This window comes from Sarcophilus harrisii, chromosome 4, assembly GCF_902635505.1.
Source record: "Sarcophilus harrisii chromosome 4, mSarHar1.11, whole genome shotgun sequence".
NCBI lineage: Eukaryota > Metazoa > Chordata > Mammalia > Dasyuromorphia > Dasyuridae > Sarcophilus > Sarcophilus harrisii.
The window spans coordinates 168,434,920-168,458,158 of record NC_045429.1 but is presented as its reverse complement, the minus strand read 5'-3'; the positions used below and the strand labels follow the sequence as shown (position 1 = coordinate 168,458,158).

Sequence of the window (23,239 nt, the reverse complement as noted above, 5' to 3'; positions counted from 1 at the left end):
CTTTTAAAGATCTTACCCCAATCCAACCCTAAATTAATTTTGCTAATAAGATATTTTATGCATTGGTACCTTTATCAGAGAAGAGTACCTCTTTGAGAAACAATATCATTCAATTAATCATTACTGAAGAGCAAAGGAGGAGTGAAAAACTTTGAGGCAGTAGATGATGCTAAAGAGGAACTATATTTGGATTGGTTGAAAGAATTATATACATCCCTGGGGCTATGTATATCAGAGAAAGGATTCCATCAGACTGTGAGTCATGTTTTAAGAATGCTTTTAAGAGGCAGACCTTTGTACACATAGCCAGAGGGCAGCAAGTATATTCCATTCAACCCTCAACAATTGACCAGGAAAGTTTGTGAACGTTGAAATGTTAGATGATTTAGATTTCCCCTCAGTGTCAAGTGTAGTAGCTCTGAAAAAATTGACTAATGGGAGAATTTTCACAGGCAGCTAAGAGAAATGTTGAAGACTAAATAGATACATGGAAGAAAGGAAACATCAGGACTCTCTAAGAGCACTGATTCTTGGAGCTCATCAGGGAGTTCTAAGAGAAATTTCATGAGGACTCCACAAAAGAATTTGTAGGAAACAAGAATTATGAATTACAGTTTGCTACATGTACTCTGTAAGTTTGATCCCACTTTCCCCAGGGACCTTGTAGTTATGACTGAATTAACATTAGTAAATGCCTGCTAAATTCCAGTACTATGCTAATCACTACAAAGGTAGGCAAAGAGTCTCTGCTCCCAAGGAACTAACAATTGAATTAGAGAGCTATTGTATATGTATGTCCTAGTTTGTGAATTGGGGTATTTTAGATCAATGATTCTTATTATACGATTGCAGTAAATATTCTTTTTAAAAGTTTAATTAGCTCTGGATGGCTAATCAGAGAGCAATAGAGTACAGAATGAGAAATTTTTTGAACTTGGCCATTGTGGGAATTTGTTTAGTTTGACTATGCATAGTTTTGGAGAACTTGTATGTTTTAATTGAAACTAATTATAACAACAAACAGCAGATTATTAGAAGTTTATTTGTGTTATTTCTGAATTAGTTGTCATGTGGTCTTTTAAGAGCAGAAAAAATTAATATGATAATAAAAGAAGAATGGAAACATTCTTTTTGTATCAATTTCACTCATATAGGGAATTGTCAATGAGGAGAATCCCTCTGACAATTCAGAGACTCCACAATTTACAGTTTTAGAACAAAGGTTCTTACCTGAAGTTTGTTAATTTGTTGTTCCTGTTTTAGTATGTTCATATTAACTAATTAATGTTAATATGTGCATTTTATAAAAATTAATTAATATTTTATTATATGTTACATATCAAGATAATTTTTAGCATTCACTTTTACAAGATTTTGAGTTATGAAATTTTCTCTTTCCCTTCTTCCTAAAATGGTAGGAAAGTTGATATAGGTTGTATATGCGCTATCATGTAAAACACATTTTCATATTAGTCATAGTTGTGAAAGAAGAAATAGATCAAAAGAAAAAAAAAAGAAAAACTATAAAGTTTTAAAAAAATGTACTTCATCCTACATTCAGGCTCCATCAGTTATTTATCTGGATATGTGTAGTATTTTTCTTCATAAGTCCATACTTGTCTTGTATCATTGTGCTGCTCAGAAGAATCGAGTCATTCATAGTTGGTCATTGCACAATGTTACTAATAGTGTATAACATGTTTTCCTGATCCTGCTCATTTTAGTTTGCATCAGTTTATATGCATTTTTCTAGTTTTTTTTTTTCCTGAAATCTGCCTGTCCATCATTTCTCCAATTTTTTTTATTTTGACATTTACTTTTATGAGATTTATATTTCCATTTTTTCCTCCCTCTTTCCCTCTCTTCCCCCCTTAAGGCGGCAAGCAACCTGATATAGATTATACATGTACAATCATATTAAACATATTTCTTCATTGGCCATATTGTGAAAGAAGAATCAGAACAAAAGGGGAAAATCACATGAAAAAAAGAGCAACAACAACAATAAGAAGGAAATAATGTGCTTCAATCTGTATTCAGACTCCATAGATCTTTTTCTGGGTGTCAAAAGCATTTTCTCCATAGGCTTTTGGTATTGTCTTAGATCATTTCATTGTTGGAAAGAATAAAGTCTAATAAAGTTGATCATCTGCACAATGTGGCTGCTACTGTATATAGTGTTCTCTTGGTTCTGCTCACTTCACTCAGCATCAGTTCATATGCAACTTTTAAATTTTTTTCTGAAATCATCATTTCATCATTTTTGGAAGATTAATAACATCATTTTTGGAAGATTAATAACATTTCATTATATTATACCACAGCTTGTTCAGCCATTCTCCAACTGATGGGCATTCCCTTAATTTCCACTATTTTACTACCACAAAAAGGGCTCCTATAAATATTTTCACATGTGTGTTCTTTTACCTTTTTTTAATGATCTCTTTGGGATACAGATCTAGTAGTGTTATTGTTGGATCAAAGAATATGAAAAGTTTGGTTGTCCTTTGGGCATAGTTCCAAATTGCTCTCCAGAATAGTTGAATCAGTCCCAATATTTGCTTTAGTGTCCCAATATTTGCACATTCTCTCCAACATTTATCTTTTCCCTTTTTTGTCATATTAGTCAAATTAATAGGTAGGAGGTGGTACTTCAGAATTGTTTTAAATTGCATTTCTCTAATCAGAAATGATTTATAACACTTCTTCATGTGTCTATAATAGTTCTGATCTTTTCATCTGAAAATGGCTTGTTCATATTCTTTGACCATTTATTAGTTGGGGAATATCTTGCAGTCTTATGAATTTGATTCAGTTCTCTGTAAATTTGAGAAATGAACTATTTATCCAAAAGACTTGCTGTAAAGGTTGTTTCCCAGCTTTCTGTTTTCTAAGTAATCTTGATTGCATTAGTTTGCTTGTGCAAAAGCTTTTGATTTTAACATAATTAAAATTTTCTCTATTTTTTTTTAATGCTTTTTGTTTCTTATTTAGTCATAAATTCTTCCCTTCCCCATAGATCTGACAGGTAAACTATTTTTTGCTCTACTAATTTGTTTTATGATGTCACCCTTTATATTTAAATCATGTACACATTTTGACTTTATTTTTTAATGTTGCAGCTTCTAAATCTTGTGTAGTTCCTCAGTGTGACTCCTCAATATTTGAATTTTTTTTTTCCTGGCAACTTGCTGTATTTTTTCCTTGAATTTATATTTCTGAAATTTGACTATAATGTTCCTTGGAGTTTTTATTTTGAGATTTCTTTCCTGAGGGATCAGTAGATTCTTTTTTTTTCCCCAGTAGATTCTTTCAATCCCTATTTTACCCTCAGGGGTATCAGGGTCATTTTCCTTACTAATTTTTGAAAGATGCTGTCTCAGTCCTTATTTTGTATATGGATTTCAGATAGGTCAGTGATTCTGATTTTGGCCCTCCTGTTTCAATTTTATAAGTCAGTTAATTTTCCTATAAAGTATTTTACTTTTTATTCCATTTTTTCATTCTTTTGAATTTTATTGATTCATGATGTCTCAGAGTCAGTAGCTTCCACTTGTGCAATTTTAAATTTGGAGGATATGTTTTCTTCAAGTAGCTTTTGTACTTTCTTTTCTATTTGGTCAATAAATTCTTCAAGGTCTTCTCTGGATTTTTGTATTTCCTTTTCCATTTGGCCAATTCTACTTTTTAAAGAATTGTTTTCTTTTGGTAAGCTGTTTTTTTTTTTAATTTTTATTTTTTTATTTATTTAATAGCCTTTTATTTACAGGTTATATGCATGGGTAACTTTACAGCATTAACAATTACCAAACCTCTTGTTCCAATTTTTCACCTCTTACCCCCCCCCCCCTCCCCTAGATGGCAGGATGACCAGTAGATGTTAAATACATTAAAATATAAATTAGATACACAATAAGTATACATGACCAAAACGTTATTTTGATGTACAAAAAGAATCAGACTCTGAAATATTGTACAATTAGCTTGTGAAGGAAATCAAAAATGCAGGTGGGCATAAATATAGGGATTGGGAATTCAATGTAATGGTTTTTAGTCATCTCCCAGAGTTCTTTCTCTGGGCGTAGCTGGTTCAGTTCATTACTGCTCCATTGGAAATGATTTGGTTGATTTCGTTGCTGAGGATGGCTAGGTCCATCAGAACGGTCATCATATAATATTGTTGTTGAAGATATAATGATCTCCTGGTCCTGCTCATTTCACTCAGCATCAGTTCGTGTAAGTCTCTCCAGGCTTTTCTGAAATCATCCTGTTGGTCATTTCTTACAGAACAGTAATATTTTTTGGTAAGCTGTTGACTCTCCCCCCTACCCCACATAATTCTTTTGTGTCACTCTCATTTTTTCTCCAAAATTTTCTTTGATCTCTTTTATATTATTTTAAAACTCCTTCTTAAGCTTTTCCGTGAGTTTTTTTTTTTTTTTTTGGCTTGAGACCACTTCCAATTTTTCTTTGAGGGTTTTGCCCATAGATATTTTGCATTATTGTCCTTTTCTGAGTTTGTGTCTTTATCTTTCCTCTCACTATAATAACTTTCTGGTCAGATTTTTTGTTGTTATTGTCTCATTTTTTTTTTTTTTTTCTTTTTTGGTCTTTTTTCTTTCTTTTAAGTTTGACCTCTGTTTCCAGTGTGAAAGGTTCACTGCCTCAGCCTTTTTGTCCAGGAGCTCTTTACCTGCTATTGCACTGATGTTGCCTTGAGGCTCATGGGGGGACCATCATATCTAGTTCTGTGTTGAGGAAGTATATTGGGGGGAGGGAAGGCTAGCACTGTTGGAATCCTTAAGGGTTTGGTCACTAATCTGGTGCTGAGCTGGGCTTCTAATGTTTGTGTGTGGCATGTGCTGAGGTTAGAGGGATGCACAGGAGAACTTGGCGGTATGGCCACTAATGACTGTTTGTTTGCTTGAGGCTATGCTGAAGTACTAGCTGAAATCTGCATATTTTTCTGGCTATGCTGATGCACAGGGTGGGTGCTTATGTTGGTGTCTGTCTACTCCACTGCTTTTGGCTATCAGTTTACTAAGATGTGGATTGCTGCTGGCTTTCTGGGATGCTTCCTGTCCTGAACTATGCTCACCTATTACCTTATCTATTAGCCTTTAATTGCTTAATCTTCCAAGTTTCTTGGGCTCAAAGATTGTTTCATCCCATCTTTTTATGGTCTTGTTATTCCAGATTTGTTTTGGATGCTATTTTGTGATTGTTTGGAGATGAATATAGGAAAGTTAGGGTCATTTATTGCTTATTTTACCCTCTTAGTTCCCAGCAGTTCCTGACTATGCATATTTTAATGAAGGCTTTATTTATGTATTTATTTTTGATTATGGAAAGGAGCAGCAGCAAGACTTAAAATAGTTTTTTTTTTAAACTTGAAAAGAATAAAATTTAATATAAAAATGCTTAATGTTTACATGAATTCCAAGACCTTTGAAAATTATACTGAGGTTCTTTATATATCCATGATCCATACATTGCAAATCACTCATATAGTTTCTTTGCATCCTTTGTGTATACATTTCTCTGTTGGTAATGATACTATCTGGGAGGATTAGACTTTAATCATCTTTAAGCTTTAGTGTATTGTAAGTCACCTGAAATGGAATTGGTCTCAGCCAGAATTTTGCTTTCTTTGGTATCAATTTTTATTTTGCTTTTCTCCATCCTAGCTAGGTTTTTCTTTTACACAAGTTTTCTATTCTATGTTTCAATGATAGCTGCCTGTGAGCTTCGTCTCACCTGAAGGCTCAGCTGCAGACAGTTTTTATTTTTAGGTTTCCTCTCTTCAGAAAGAGTAGTCCCTGTTTAGGGAATTCACTGTCATCCTCCGCCCTTCGACTGAGCTACAATCCCACAGCCTTCTTCAAACTCAAATCACTAGGGAGGCCTCTTAAAATGCTGAAAAGACAAGACAACATTCTATACAAAGAGAGAAAAAGGAAATGAAAAAAGATTCCAGAATCAAGTAGGAGTAACATGAAGGGAAAAGCAAGTGGAGACAGTGACAGCAGCCAAATGAACAAAAGCAAAGACTTCAAGTTGTTATTAAAGCTAGCCAGAAGCAATGGGACCTTGGGAGGGCAACTTGTGGTTAGAGGTTTATATGCTGGGAGGGAGCTGCTTGCTTCCCCAGTTCCTAATATTCCCAGCAGTTCTGTCTTGATAGCAGTGCATTAAAGAATAACAATGAGATGTTAGGGAAATGCTTCCTGAAGTCAAAATAAGAAGAGTTACTTTCTGGTTCAGGATATCCTTGTGGAGGTTAGTCATCATGGCTCATTCAGATACAGATTTTTCCAAGGGGGCAAGCATTATTAATTAGAAAAGGAAAATGATGTTTTCAGATTGGAATCTGCACTTTGAAAATAGGGCTGGGCAAGTATGAGGGTGTTATATATATATATATATATATATATATATATATATATATATAACATGTGATGACCATCAGTGCTAAACAATTTCTGATTAAATCAATTGATTCAAAAACAACTTTGAGATTTTTCTAATTCTACTGGCAAAGAGTTTTCATCTTCTCAGGAGATATCAAATACCAGATTGTATATTTTGGACCAGCATAGACCAGTGAAAGAAATGGTGTAATACTGGGCAAAGTACTTAAATATTCTGTGCCTTTGTTATCTATAAAATAATGGGAAGGGTGGTCTAGATGATTTCTAAGATCACTTCCAGCTCTAAATCTATGATGTTAGGAATTCAAAGATTCAAATGAAGAAAGAAACACAAAGATTTTCAATAGGGAGATGGAAGAGCTAGCTACCAACTGCTAAAGTATGGAATTCCAGAGAGTGTTATATAATTAGAAGCAATCTTAAATCTTTTCTCACCCCACCCTATGAAATGTTTCTCTGCATTGCCCAGAAAAGATGAAATAGGGCTAGTTTTTTTTTTTTATAGTGAGTATAAAAATACAACCTTTGTTGTTTCTAATATTTTGTTGTCATAGGCATGGGGTATGGCCTGTGTTTAGATAATTTCTCAATGATTTGACACTCTGAAATCACTTCTTAGTAAAGAAAACAAGCATTTATGTTGAATTTGATTTCATTCTACAACTGATTTTTTCCTGTAGCTGCCCAAATCATGGTTCTCTAAGCTTGACTCAGAAATTCAGCTGGTTTGTAAGGAATAAAATTTGGAAAACCAGTTCTCTTATTAATTACTATTCTATTCTTACTTCAAGGAAATCTGTTGTTATGAACTAACACAAGTGGATACTAGAGAGTCTGGTCTTATATCTTTATACCAGCAAGTTATCCTTCAGAGATGTATGGTTTCCTAAGCAAACAAGTCTGGTCTAATATCTTTTGACCTTGCAGGTATACTGAAACAATAAAATCTTTCAAGTATATTTTCCCAGCATTCTGCCCTTTACATCTCCTGCTTTCTTTTGTTTTAGAACATAGGTGGTCACGCACTCCCTGACTTCTCAGGGTGGTAAGTTCCCCAAAAAGGAGGTGATCATGCCCCTCCTGACTTTTCAGAAAGAGGGGTGAAAACACCAAAAAGAGGGGATGATCACACCCTCCCTGACATCTCAGGAAGGGCGATGAAAACACCAAAGAGAAATGGGGAGTCAAAACAGATTTTGTTAGCAGGTTTCTGAAGGGTCTTACTTGAAACAGGTATACATAAATCCATCAGCATGGGAGGTATTACACAAGCACACAGTAATATAGCACAGCCTAGTAGTGATGTAACAAACAACATGAATTAACATGAGGAATTACACGTCTGTAAGTCCTAGAAATAGTCCAAAATCAATCAATTGTCCATTACTTCATGTGTCAGGGAATCCAATGATTTCTGCAAGTTTTGAAATCCTGAAATAATCTCATCATGTGTTAGGGAATCCAATGATTCTTGCAGATTTTGAAATCCTGCAACAATCTTATTATGTGTTAGGGAATCCAATAATTCCTGAAGGTTTTCAAGTCCTGCCATAATCTTATCGTGTCTCAGAGAATCCAATGATTCAAGTTCTGCAACATTTTTATCAACAATTTTTCATCTCAATTGAAACAAGAGGTTTGGCAATTGTTAATGCTGTAAAGTTACCCATGCATATATCCTGTAAATAAAAGGCTATTAAATAAAAAAAAAAAAAACAAAAACAAAAACAATTTTTCATCTCAGGGAATCCAATTATTCCTGTGGGAGTTGAAGTTTTGTAACAGTCTTATTATCAGCCATGCCCTTTCAGTGTCAGATGTTTCTTAGGTCTTCTCTTTTGTTTTAAGATTTTTCTCTTCTTCTCTCTCTCTCTCTCTCTCTCTCTCTCTGATGAACAAGGCGCATAAAGCTCATTAGCACCCATCTGATTCCTTCTCCATCTGTAGATACAAGCAAACCCCTCTCCCCCGGGCAGTTAACTTATCTAGTCCCTTCCATTCACCACTTTCTGGATCTCTCCACATCACCTGGTGATTATCTAAAGATAGTGGAGCTGTTCACAGTAGGTGGGTTACAAAACCTGTCTGCTGCAGCCAATGCATCTTTATCAAAAATTAAAAAAAAAATAATGGTGTAGAGAGCTAAATTTATAAGTTCTCTAACGTTACCTGTGGCTCCCTCATTCTTTTGTTTTTGGAGGAATATCTTGATGTCTCTGTTTCTCCTTTGTACTACTGCCTGTCTTTGAGGATTAAAAGGTATGCCAGTAGTGTATATAAAATCTGATACTGTGCACAAAAGTATGCAAAATGTTTAGAAGTATATGCAGGTCCATTATCTGTTTTCATTGCTTGTGGCACACCCATAATTGCAAAGGCTTGTAAAAGGAATTCATTTACCACTTGGGCTGTCTCTTTTGCTGCTGGTATTACAAAAGTAAATCTTGAAAAAAGTGTCTATTAAAACATGGATAAAAGACAAATGGCCAAAAGATTTATAATGGGTCACATCCATTTGCCAAATTTCATTGGGTCTGAAATCATGGGGGTTTTTTCCTGGAGGGAGCATAGTAGTGTGGAAAGAAAGGCAAGCTGTACAGGCTTTTACTATGCTCCTAGCTTCCTCTTTTGTTATCCCAAATTGTAAATGTAAAGCTCAAGCAGCCTGATGATATTTAGAATGAGATTCTTGGGCTGCCTGAAATAAAGGAGTATTGGCTACCTTGGTTAAAAGGTGATCTGCCTTTTAATTTCCAGGAAAATAGGACCTTGAAGTCCACTATGAGAGTGGACATGCAAGATATAAATCTTACCTGGATGCTTTCTCACTTGCTCTTGAAGTTCCTTAAAGAGCTGATATGTATTAGAGGCTACAGATTTTATTTGGGCTGTGGCAATTCTTTGTACCACACCTACTGAATAGGCCTAATCAGATATTATATTTATATTTCCTGAATAATAAGTAAGAGTTAGAATGATTGCATACAATTCATTCTGCTGAGTGGACTGAAAAGGAATTCTGAGTACTCTTTATATAGTTAAGTCATGAGAATATACAGCACAAATATTATTTTTGGATGCATCTGTAAAGATAGTTGGTCCTTTAAGAGGAACTTTAGAAACCTTTTCTTCAAGAATCCATTGCCAATTATGTAATAGTCTGGTTATCTTTAATGAAGACCAATGTGTAAAATTTGGAGCCATGGCTAATAAAATTTGCCACTCTGGGATGGTTTCACAGCATATATTAATTTGTGCATTGGTATAAAAGGTGTATATCTTGTCAGATCTTATCCCAGATAATTGTACTGCTTGCTTAATGGCCTTTAATAAAATTCTAGCCACAAGCACTGGGTAAGGAGTAAGGCTTTGTTCTGGTTGTGCCGGGAGGTTCACCCACTCTATCACACTGTCTCCTTGATGAAAAACTGCTGTGGATGCCTCTTTTGTAGCAAAAACTGATATTTCCAAGGGTTTTTGAATGACTCTTTCAACCACATTGGATAAAGCCAGTTCAACTTCTCTCAAAGCCTCTTGAGCTTCTTTTGTAAGCTGGCGTAGTGAGTGTAAAGCACTGTCTCCCCTTAAAATGTCATATAATGATTGCAATTGATAGGTAGTTAAGCCTAGCACTGGACACATCCATTGAATATCTTCTATTAATTTTTGAAAGTCATTTAAAGTGTTCAACTTCTCTGTTCTTAAAGAAAGCTTTTGTACAGTAAGCATCTTACGGAGTACTTCATAACCTAAACATTGAAAAGGAGCATGTCTTTGTATTTTTTCTGGAGCTATGTGCAATTTGTAGTTTCTTAGTATTTCTATGGTCTTTTGTAGACATGATTCTAACCTTTGCTCCTCAGATGCACACCCCAAGATATCATCCATATAATGAAATAACATTACTTTTGGAAATGCTTTTCTTACTGAAGTAAGAGCAGCAGCAACGTATATTTGACATATAGTAGGGCTATTTTTCATTCCCTGTGGCAAAACGGTCAATTTATAGCTTTTATAAGGCTCACCTAGTTAACACTGGGTACTGAAAAGGCAAATCTTTTCATACCCTCCTTATTTAGAGGGATAGAATAGAAACGATCCTTATGCCTTTTACCCAAAGAGACCATTCTCTAGACAAATGAGTAGGAGATGGAAGTCCAGGCTGAAGAGTTCCCACAGTTTCCATCTGTTTATTTTTCCTTTCTTAAATCAGTCAACGTCCTCCATTTTCCAGATTTTTTTCTTACAACAAATACTGGGGAATTCCAAGGACTTAGAGAAGATTGTAAGTGTCCTTGGTCAAGTTGCTCCTGTACTATATCTAATAAGGCCTGAATTTTATCGCTAGCTAAGGCCCACTGTTCTATCCACACTGGTGTATCAGTTTTCCATTGGATAGGAAAGGTGAAAGTGTTGGTAGGTCTTCAACAGCAGCCCTGCCTAAAAAATCAAAGTACTCATTTGTAATCCTAATTTTTGTAAAATGTCTCTTTCCCATAGATTGATGGGGATTTTTTCAACTACAAAAGGAGTAAAAACTCCTGCTTCACCTTCAAATATCCATCTCATAGGGGCAGCACTAACTTCAGCTGCTATTGATCCTCCTATGCCAGACATATAGGTATCTGCCTTAACCTTTGGTCAATGGCACCTCTAAAGACTGTATGATCTGCACCTTGTCTACCAATCCTTCCAGTGGTATGCCATTTATATAGATATTTGAGCATTAGTCAGTCAGCTGTAACAGTTGCAGTCTAGAATATTCCTGGGTTCTGCTGCTTGGAGTCAGAATCTGGGCAACTGTCACCCAATTGCCTATTAGGGGTCTATATCAGTAAATCTGATGTGACTGTTTTTCCTGGTTGATAAGTCACACATTGTCTATCTGTATTAGTGACTGGGATATTAGCTACACATTCTCTAGTTTCTCACATCAGTGTATGGATGAACACTGTTTTGTAAGTACTCTCAGGAGGTGAAATGGTCAAGCTTACTGTACTTAGAGGCAAAGAATCCATGGATTGAACAGGGACAGATTTCGCCTCTCCAGAGGATATCTCAGTAGTCCCAGCTGCATACAACTCTATTTTCCCTAATGCAATCCCTTTTCCCTATCCGATTGCTTCTTGGCTGATAGATCCCTTCTTCCATCAGATTGCCTTTTGGCTGATTGATCATATAATTCCTTTCTTCCATATGATTGCTTCTTTGCTAATTGATCGTGTCTGAATATTGAACTTCTAAAGACTGGGTGTAATCATACCCCCCCCCCCCCCGTTTTTTTGCCTGGGGCCCTGGAGCTGGGCTCCGCTTTCTGTTTCCCTGAGTCAATTTACATTCTGAGGCCCAATGGAAGCTTCTGTTGCACTTTGTACATGGGTCTTGTTCTCTCACCCTATCTTCTCACTCTATATCTATGCCAATATTGAGCTTTCAGATGCTCTACTTTACCACACTGAAAGCATTAACAAGTCTCTCTGGAAGTCCCTTGCCAAAAGGGACCCTGTCTTCCCATGTTCTGTCTCATAACCTGAGCATAAAATGCATTCGTGCCCACTGAAGCACAGCATCTTATGATCTCCTCTAAAGGAACATCTTTGTGTAGTCCTAGTATAATTCTACAAACCTCATTAGCATTTTCTTTAGCACATTGTCTTATAATTCCTGTTGCAGCATTTTCACGAATAGCTTGTATGACAGCTGTCTGCAGATGTCCCACAAAATCAGCAAAGGGTTCATTTGGAGCTTGTGCTATTTTCATGAAGGCTTCCCCTCTATTTTGCCTTCCTGGAAGGGTGCCCCATACTTTGATAGAAGCAGCAGCAATTTGCCGCAAAAGGTAATTAATCTGTGCTAAAGCTTCTGCATAATGATCTATAGTTGCTAGTTGATCAAAGGTGATTGGTATATTGACTCCAGTTTGCCTATTTCATTGGTCTTGTATTCTCCATAGTTCACTATACTCTGAAAGCCACAACAAGTTTTGTCCAGGTTCTAAATATGTCCTTGCTATAGATTTCCAATCACTAGGGATTAAAATTTCATAAGCTAAATTCTCTAATACCATCTTAACATAAGATGATGTAGCCCCATAAAGAACACAACAATTTTTCAGATCTTTGATAATTTCTACATCAAAAGAAGTGTATCTTCTCCTTTCCTGACCTGAAAAGTCAAACTTTTGAATAACAGGGCATGTTTCTATTCTTAAATCAGATATATCTTGTCCTTTTTTTTTTAGCTTTAACTAGTGCCTTTTATAATCTTGTCATAGGGGATGGACAAAGCTGCTTCATGGGTGGTACTAATGGTGTCATTGCCCCTCCCCCTCTTCCTTCTCCCTCCGCCCATGAAGGGTTAATTGAGGGGGGAGTGTCAAGGGATGGGTAATGCCCTACTTGTTCCTGCTGTGAAGCACCATATTCTTTGATTTCATCAGCATTGTACTTAACTCCTTTCTTGTCTAATTCTTCATGCTTTTTCAGTATCCCTCTGCTTTTTCTCCTTTTTCTAATTCTAAAACTTATGTAATTCCCAAAATCCAATTGTATTAAGTTATATATATATATATATATATATATATATATATATATATAAAATGTTTCTTTAGGAATTGAGTCAGGATTATTCAATTAGTTGCTCTCCTACTAGTTTCCATTTATCTGCCTTTAATTCTTCTTCCTTGGAGAACGTTTCTAAGAGACAACCAATCTGCTCCCAAGTTAAAATCAATCTTTGTTTTTTTATTAACCTAACTATGCTTTCTATATACTTCCCTTGGGATGAGGAAGGCTCTTTTCTAAGCATTTTTCCCATTTCAGTTGAAACACTAGTTTAGCTCTTACCAAAGTTTCCTGCTTGTCTATTTTTGTATTCACCCTATTTCTGGGTCATGGATGTAGGTCCTTAGTCCACATTGGGGTGCCAAAATATGATGTTCTGGTTAGCTTCCTGGAGGTCTTGGGACCAGCCTTGTTGTCAGCAGAATAATCACCACGAGAATAGTCAAGAATAAAGTCCAAAGTCTTTATTATCTTCTTCAAAGTCTGTCTCCTTTGCCTGGGGCCCTGCCAGCTTCTGGAAGGCCTTCAGACAGGCCTTGGTCTCAGTGGAGATATGAAAGAGGACAGGCCAGTCTCCACAATGGTGAGAGATGCAATGTCTCTCTCCTAGTCCTTGTTGGCTCTTATATACTCTATTATAAGTACATTTTCATAGGTGTCAATTTTGTAGAACTATATTAGGTACTTAGTACATGTACTGAACTAGAGAACTATTAATCACCATACTAAACTAGATAACCGTTGTCTTATCATTTCCACTGAGTTAACACCTTCTTTCAAGTATACTTCTTCAGAGTTTTACACTAGGGAGTCTTCTTTGCAGTTTTACACTAGTGAGTCTTCTTTGCAAGTACAAAGTTTTGGCACTACATTTAGGATATCTTTAATTCTTTCAAATAAAATTAAAAACATTATTCTGGGCATTGAAACAAAAACTCTCAATGACTGTGCCATCAAGGATGTTAAAAATGTTATTTCTGATTTTCTCCAGCCAGATGTATAGTAAATTATTGACTTTCATAAAATGATGTAAAATTACTAGTTAAAGGTAAACTTCAGGGCAGGTAGAATCTACAGCTTCAAGCAAGAACCAGTGGCAATAATATGCTCTCTAGGATCATCACATGGCACATTTTGATTTGATCATTTGGGCAATATCTCATTAACCTTTCAGTAGCCAAGAAAGAAAATCCCAAATGGATAATAGGATAGGGGTAGAGTTCCAGAATAATATTTGTGGTTGCTTTGAGATTTCTAGAGGAATCTATTCTATTTTTTTTATTTATTATAATAATTTTTTATTGACAGAACCCATGCCAGAGTAATTTTTTAAATAACATTTTCCCTTGCACTCACTTCTGTTCCGATTTTTCCCCTCCCACCTTCCACCCCCTCCCGTAGATGATAAGCAGTCCTATATATGTTGAATATGTCATAGTATATCCTAGATACAATATATGTGTGCAGAACCAAACAGTTTTCTTGTTGCGCAGGGAGAATTGGATTCAGAAGGTAAAAATAAACCAGGAAGAAAAACAAAAATGCAAACAGTTTACATTCATTTCCCAGTGGTTTTTTTTTTTTTTTTTGGGTGTAGCTGCTTCTGTTCATCATTGATCAATTGAAACTGAATTAGGTCTCTTTGTCAAAGAAATCCACTTCCATCAGAGTACATCTTCATACAGTATTGTTGTTGACTTATATAATGATCTCTTGGTTCTGCTCATTTCACTTAGCATCAGTTCATGTAAGTCTCTCCAAGCCTCTCTGTATTCATCCTGCTGGTCATTTCTTATAGAACAATAATATTCCATAACATTCATATACCACAATTTACCCAACCATTCTCCAATTGATGGGCATCCATTCATTTTCCAGTTTCTAGCCACTACAAACAGGGCTGCCACAAACATTTTGGCACATACAGGTCCCTTTCCCTTCTTTAGTGTCTCCTTGGGGTATAAGCCCAGTAGTAGCACTGCTGGGTCAAAGGGTATGCACAGTTTGATAACTTTTTGTGCATAGTTCCAGATTGCTTTCCAGAATGGTAGGATTCGTTCACAACTCCACCAACAATGCATCAGTGACCCAGTTTTCCCGCATCCCCTCCAACAATCATCATTATTTTTTCCTGTCATCTTAGCCAATCTGACAGGTGTGTAGTGGTATCTCAGAGTTGTCTTAATTTGCATTTCTCTGATTAATAATGATTTGGAACACTCTTTCATATGAATGGTAATACTTTCAATTTCATCATCTGAAAATTGTCTGTTCATATCCTTTGACCATTTGTCAATTGGAGAATGGCTTGGTTTCTTATAAATTAGAGTCAATTCTCTATATATTTTGGAAATGAGGCCTTTAACTGTGAAGATGTTTTCCCAGTTTGTTGCTTCCCTTCTAATCTTGTTTACATTAGTTTTGTTTGTACAGAAGCTTTTTAACTTGATGTAATCAAAATTTTCTATTTTGTGATCAATAATGGTCTCTAGCTCATCTGTGGTCACAAATTTCTTCCTCCTCCATACAGATAAACTATCCTATGTTCCTCCAATTTATTTATAATCTCGTTCTTTATGTCTAAATCATGGACCCATTTTGATCTTATCTTGGTATATGGTGTTAAATGTGGGTCCATGCCTATTTTCTGCCATACTAATTTCCAGTTATCCCAGCAGTTTTTGTCAAATAATGAATTCTTATCCCAAAAGTTAGGATCTTTGGGTTTGTCAAACACTAGATTGCTATAGTTGACTATTCTGTCTTGTGAACCTAACCTGTTCCACTGATCAACTAATCTATTTCTTAGCCAATACCAAATGGTTTTGGTGACTGCTGCTTTATAATATAGCTAGGCCATCTTCATTTGATTTTTTTTTTCATTAATTCTTTTGAGATTCTTGACCTTTTATTATTCCATATGAATTTTGTTGTTATTTTTTTCTAGATCATCAAAATATTTTCTTGGAAGTCTGATTGGTATAGCACTAAATAAATAGATTAGTTTAGGGAGTATTGTCATCTTTATTATATTCGCTCGGCCTATCCAAGAACACTTAAAATTTTTCCAATTATTTAAGTCTGACTTTATTTGTGTGGAAAGTTTTTGTAATTTTGCTCATATAATTCCTGACTTTCCTTTGGTAGATAGATTCCCAAATATTTTATGCTGTTGACAGTTATTTTGAATGGAATTTCTCTTTGTATCTTTTGCTTTTGGATTTTGTTGGTGATGTATAAAAATGCTGAGGATTTATGGGGATTTATTTTATAACCTGCAACTTTGCTAAAATTATGAATTATTTCTAATAGCTTTTTAGTAGAATCTCTGGGGTTCTCTAAGTATACCATCATATCATCTGCAAAGAGTGATAGTTTGGTTCAGAGGAATCTATTCTAAAACTTAAAACCATCCAAAAATAAAATGGGCTATCTTGAGAAGTAGCTATTGTCTGATCAGTGAAGCTCTTTTTAAAATATAAGCTAGAGGTCTTTATTTATAGAGGAAATTAACATTTTCAGATTCATATATTTTGATCTCCAATGCCCAATGTTAATATTTTATGCATCTTAAATGTACTTGTATGGGCTAAAGTATACAAATGTAACAATAACTGTCCTCTGTTCTTCTTTTTCTTCTTTTTTTTTTTTTTTTTTTTTTTTTTCCTGAGGCAATTGGGATAAAATGACCTGCCAAGGGTCACACAGCTAGGAAGTGTTACGTGTCTGAGGTCAAATTTGAACTCAGGTCCTCCTGACTTGGGCTGGTGCTCTACCCAGTGTGTTACCTAGCTGCCCCTGTACTATGTTCTTAAGTAAATCTATGTCAATGACTTTTTGATTGGAAAAACACTCATGGAAGTTCTCTCATTCTGTAACTCACCTCTCTGCAAGAAATATACACATTCAAATTAAAAATGTATGGCTATCTGAATTGGGTCTTAGAATTAGCTCTGCGCCTCTTGGAGTCAGGAAGACTTGAATTTAAATCTGGAACCAGACACTAGCTGTGACTCAGGGCAAGTCACTTAACCTATGTTTGTTTTACTCCACTGGAGAAATGAATTGCAACCATTCCAGTAACTTTGCTAAGAAAACCCCATTGATAGTATGGCTCATCATGAGTTCGCCAGAGCTGAGCAACAAAATATAATTTTATTCTGACCATTTCAATCAATTTTGTGCTACTTCATTGTGTAACTAATATAGTCTAAATAGCTAAATAGTTAAAATAACCAAAGAATTGTATGGCTATTTTCACTTATCTATCATTTACTATCTTCCAGAACAGGGTTAGTTGGGATTTACTCCTATGAAATTGACAACTGAAGTTGGGAGAGTATTGTGGGTCAGCACTAGGCTCCTTACTTCTTTATTTCAGTTTCTCTGGGTCTTTGGACTGCTGATCATTTGTGGGACCCTTTATTTGCTCCATTCCCCAGCTGTTTTTTTTTTTTTTTATTTCCGTGGAATTCAGACTTCCTACCTTGTTGTGCCCTCCAATATCTGGGCCTTTTAATTTTTATTTGTTTATTTCATTGTGACCCCACTGTTGCCATAACCCTTTCATTTTATAGGTTATGTGACAATCTCAGCTTCTCATCCCTTTTATTATTGATGTTTTGCTTCATTCTGGGCAGAAAAAAACTTGCTGCTAAGATGGTAGCTATGGGCTGGCAAATGTTAATAACTGGATCTTAGGGAGAGGGGGGAATTACACTTAGCACATTTTTACTTTTCATTGTCATTTTAATATTTTCTCTATCACTTTCTGAAGTCTAGGCAAACAAGTTGAGATTTTTAGATTTGCTAGTTTCACAGGTGGCAATATCCACAGTGAAAATCTGAGCCATAAAAAATGGCACCAACATATTCCTGGGTGATAGTCAATTACATTTACCTAGTTCCTGGTATCTTTCCCTGATCCCTGATTGAGCACAGAATTATTGGGGAAAATAAATTTTCATTCTGTAGAAGATTTTGAGCATTTTAATTTCTGCTATTTACTTTCTAACAGTTGTAAGACACATGTAAATTACACATATCTAGACACCCCTGAGTTATGCAGCTTAAAAAAAATAGTCCTGATCTTTTTTCTAATTACCCCAAAGCATGGCCAATGAATGTAGAGCTTCCCTATTCTATTATAAACTCTATTTGTCAAACCTAGATGAAAATTTCAAATTTTTATTTTTTTAAAAATTCAGTGCTCTATTTCTACATGTGCACCCTTGTTGAAGTCTGAATTAGATTGCAAATTCCAAGTATCAGGGGCTGTTTGAATTTTTTATCCTAGTATCATGTACTTGTGAACATTTAGCTAATCATATTTAATGTAGTTCATACTTTTTTCCTGAAAACAGACAGGGTCTACTGTTAATTTAAAGAGGAAGGTAAGGTTTCATAAGGGGAATGAGCTCATGGAAAAAGCTTTATAAGAGGTAATTTAATCAAGCTTTAAAAATAATTGGATAAAGATTAATGATTGGAATGTAGAACCAATGATGATGTGCTGGAAAAAAGGGAGTGAAAATCTAATACTTCTTCCATATTCTTTGCTTCTTTTTCTTTTGACCCTTAGCTAATAACCTTCACAGACTGTCTATTAAATGTTCATTTATTTGCTTTTTGTTGTTGTAGTTTTGTCATCAGAAACTTTAGGCACTGTACTTTAAAGGTCGGTTTGTAGCAGGGCCTATGGAAGAAGGAAATACCTTATTCTGTTAAATCCAGGAAATGAAGAGAGAATGGATTTCCTTTTCTCCCTGCAGTTTAATTTTTCCCCTCTCCTCCATATTGGCTAAATTCCTTTATCCTGTTCCCTTACAAATGTCAGGGTTGGGTTGCACCAGTCTAAGACAGCTCACTTCATTATGATTATCAGTGTTAATGCCATGTCATTAATCCTCATGGGAATACTACAGTCCTCACACTGAATGAATTGGGAAGGTCACCATGGAAACATTTGTCTCCATATTTGACTCACAGAAAAATCCCTCCATAACTGCTGAACGACATCCTGTCTGCCATCAGATTTGTACTAGATGTAGCCACAATCTCTGTATCTCTAATAGGACCAGGATCTTTTTGAAGTTATTTATAAGTTGTTTCAGGAAATTGTCCCTGGATTCTCAGATAATGCAGGCACGTATATGGAGTAAGAGCATTATTTATGAGGAGTTTAGGCAGGAGTTGTCAACCTATTATTGCTGTTAACACTTTTTAAAATAAATGCATACATAAACACTACCTGTAACTTCACAGTTCCCTTTCTTTACACAGTGTTGTGGTCTCTGGTGAAATGTAATGGTAAAGCAAAAAGTAGCCATGTAGAAAATAGGCAAAACACTTGGCAAGTCTCACATTTCAGAAAACATGCTCCTTGGGGGTTAGTATAATTTATCAGCCTTTATCAGGAGTGAAATAGCAGAGAATAAAAAGACTTTTTCTCTCCTACCCTCTGCCCTGATTTGCATCATTGAAGAAAGCAAGCAAGATAGCCTATGAAGAAAAATAATATCTGTGAAATGCATACTTCTCCTTCAGCCTTATCATAAGGAGACAGGTTATCAGTGCCCCAAATGAGAATTTAAGTCCACATGGGAAGGTGTAAAAGGTATTGAAAGCAAATCTGGTCTGTGCTCCAGAACACAACACAGTTTCTGGGTTCCTGCAGTGCTGAACTGAGGACTCAGGCTGCAGTTGGTAAATCTCAAGCACCTCTTAGGTATATGAATGAGTCTAAGAATGCAAGAGCAGATTAAAAGGAAGTCAGCAGATGGAAAATACCACAGACAACTCTTCGGGTTCTGTGTGTTACTTAGGGAGGCAGGGGTGGAATTGTATTTTTTTTCCCTTTTCTTATTGGTCAATTGGAATGCAGATGTGTAAACCTTCCCACTTCCCTGTGAGACATGGTTATATTGTCACTGACTTTGTATTTTTATTTTCTTTTAAGAAGGGAAATAAACATGTTGTCTTGGGTTGTAACTACTTGGCAGAAATTGATTTGTCTATACAAAAGGACATATCAGATGCCCCGTTGATTTACTTATCTTATATTCAGGTCTAGAGGAAGTATGGTACAGTGGAGTGTTGGCCTTAGAGGCAGGATGACCTGAGTCTACAACCCTCCTCTATTTATTTGATTCTTAACCTTCCTTTGCCTCAGAAAACTTACTATGGCTTATGAATAAAGTTATATATGGGGGAATCTGATGGGGTGGGAAGAATGCTGAAAATAGGAAATACCTTTTTCTCCATTCCACACTAGAAACTTCTTCTTTTCCCCATCCTTCCTCCCTTTAAAAAAAAAGGAAAATGAAAAAAAAAATCAAATTGTTAAGCAATTTTTTCAGGACAAGTCCTAAGTAAAAGGGTAGAATTGTCTTTGTATCCTCAAGCCTTGTTTTATTGCATTATTTCTTATTCCTATTTTTCATCAGTTAGCTCATTCCTTTGCCTCTTCATGTTTTCAATTAGTCAATTCCCTGGTGCCCTTGTCCCTCATCAAGACATATCATCAGGAAAAGTTCTGCCATCAGCTATTTACATAGTAGCATGAATAAAGAATTTGAAATACTTTTTTGTTTACATATATTTCAGGTATGAGAACGAGGAATGTGTATGAATGAAGTAATTGAGATTTATGTCAAGAGCAGCATGTGCAGTTATCTTATTGGAAAACACTAAGTGTAGGTAGGCATGTGTTCTTCCAAGTTGGCATTGTAATATTCAGACCTTCAAAGTGTCCCAGTCTGTAGAGGGAATTATTGATGGAGGTGGCCATTACTTAACATGTAACTTTCCAAGTGCCTCTTAGGTATCTGCATTCTTGGCAAGCTTTAGTCAGAGTAAATGATGCAATTCCAACCCTCTTGGGAGAAAAAGAGAAACAGATGTGCATAGTAGTTGGAGATTTAGCATCAGTATCAGGAAGGCTTGAATTCACAAGTCACAACGTCTTGGTGCTCTGGGAAACTCTTATACTATAGATTTTAGAGAAGATGTAGAAAAGCATTACTAGAGGAAATATCCTTACCTTTGAGCTCCTAATATTGAGAAAATCATGTCAAGTCTATAATATAGTTCACAGGAAAAAACAAAAACAAACAAAAAAACCTAAGTCCAAAAACAAATGCATCCTTTAAAAGGCATTGGTAAAATTCCATGACAGTGAGCTTCTCATAATGGAATGCATATGTATCATCCCTAGAAATAACATTCTCAGACTATATTACTAAAGAGGAAATCCAGCTTCTCCAGTCAATAAAAATAATTATTCTGAGCACAGAAAGGGAAAGAGAGAGGTCTCAAAATTCAACCCATCAACAAATATGTATTAAGTACTTAACATGTGTTATGTTGTGGAGACAAAGATGAAAGATTAGCACCCCTAAATCTTATATTCTAGTGGTGGAGACAGCATGTAAATATATAAGCATATGTGTGATATATTCAAAATGCATATAAGATTTGGGGGGATATAATCATAGCTGGAAGAAGTAGAAAAGACTTCATATAGAAGGTGGGACATGATCTGAGCCTTAAAAGAAATCCCAAACTTTAATATATGAGGATAACAAGGGAGTATATTCCTGTTATTTGTATGGGAAGTAAGTAAGCCTGAATTGAAACATTGGAGGGTATAAGATGATAAAGCAATTCAATTAAACATTTATTAATTATACATTTTTACTTAGGAATTTTTGCACCATGAAGATAGAAGTAAAGAGGGCTAAGTTTTGAACATTACTATGCATCATGGAGATAGACACGAAGGATAGAGAACCAGGATATTATATAGAAGAAGACTGTGAACTGGCTATTGAACTTACTGGTCAGGAGGCACAGTGACCTGAGTGGGTACTTAGGTGACAATAATAAAGATTTAGCTGACATTCTAGGTAGTGTTTTAAAAGCCAAACTGATTTGCCAAAATTAGTGTTGATCCCGACTCTGACTTATTCCATCATTCCTTGATACTTTGGCTAATGGATCTATTTATACATTCTAGAACTGTCCTAAGGGAGGATTAGGTAGCATAATAGATAGAATTCTGAGCCTAGAATCAGAAAGACATCTTTTTCAGGTAAAGTCTGAATTGAGTTAGGTAGCATTAATATGGTAAAGATTGGATGAATAGAGTTGAAAGGAATTTTGAAGAACTCCCCTTTCCTCTCATTACTTTCTTGGCTGTTAGAGGAAATATCATGCATCATTCTCTGTCTTGCCACTTATTTATTTCCTTTTTTCCTTCCTGTCCTCCCCTTTTTCTCCCCAAGATGACAAGCAATCTGATATAGGTTATACATTTAAAATCATATAGTCATATTGTAAAAGAAGAATCAGAACAAAAGGGAAAAACCATGAGAAAGAAAAAAACAAAAAAAATAGTGAAAATAGTTTGCTTCAATCTGCATTCACATTTCATAACACTTCTTTCTTTTAGTAAGGCAATTGAGGTTAAGTGACTTGCTCAGAGTCACATAGCTACAAAGTGTTACGTGTCTGAGGATGGATTTGTACTCAGGTCCTCCTGACTTCAGGGCTGGTGCTCTATCCACTGTGTCATCTACCTGCCCCATAGTTCTTTTTTTGTATGAATAGCAGTTTTCATCACCAATCTTTTGACATCATCATAGGTCATCATATTTCTGAGAAGAGCTTGGTCTATCAAAGCTGATAATCATCACAATGTTGCTGTTACTGTGTATAATGTTCTGTTGGTTCTGCTCACTTCACTCAGCATCAGTTCATCTAAGTCTTTCCAGGTTTTTCTGAAATCTGCCTGCTCACCATTTCTTATAGAACAATAGCATCCATTACATTGATATACTACAATTTGTTCAGCCATTCCCCAATTGATGGACATTCCCTTGATATCCAATATTGTAGCCACTAGAAAGAAAGCTGCCATAAACATTTTTGTACATGTGGGTCCTTTTCCTTGTTTTTATGATCTCTTTGGGATACCGACCTAGTAGTGGTATTGTTGGATCAAAGGGTATAATGCATTATTCTTGAAAAAAATTTTTATAATTACATCAATGAAACACTGCTAATATGAGCCCTCTATGAGAATATGTAATAAAGGACTTCATTAACAATTTGAATTTGCCATGGTATGATTTTATATGTATTGTAGCATTTCGGTAACTTGGGTCCATTGGGAAGGGAATAAAGTCAGAGAAATAAAGCAACTGGTACAAAAAAATCATATTAAAGAAAGTACAGAAATATGTG

General features: G+C 35.5%; 1 long non-coding RNA gene across 2 annotated transcripts in view; it reads right to left on the bottom strand.

The window, feature by feature from the left end:
* LOC116423565 overlaps positions 1-21,998 on the bottom strand; it is a 39,301-nt gene extending 17,303 nt beyond the window's left edge. The window contains exons 1-3 of one of the 2 annotated variants that reach the window (XR_004234183.1): positions 21,832-21,993; positions 20,246-20,296; positions 18,452-18,689 (exon numbers count right to left, since the gene is read on the bottom strand). This is a non-coding gene — a long non-coding RNA (uncharacterized LOC116423565). Of the gene's footprint in view, positions 1-18,451; positions 18,690-20,245; positions 20,297-21,831 lie in introns of those variants that run through there. The other variant, XR_004234182.1, reaches the window with a different exon arrangement.
* Between the last annotated feature and the right edge of the window lie 1,241 nt (positions 21,999-23,239).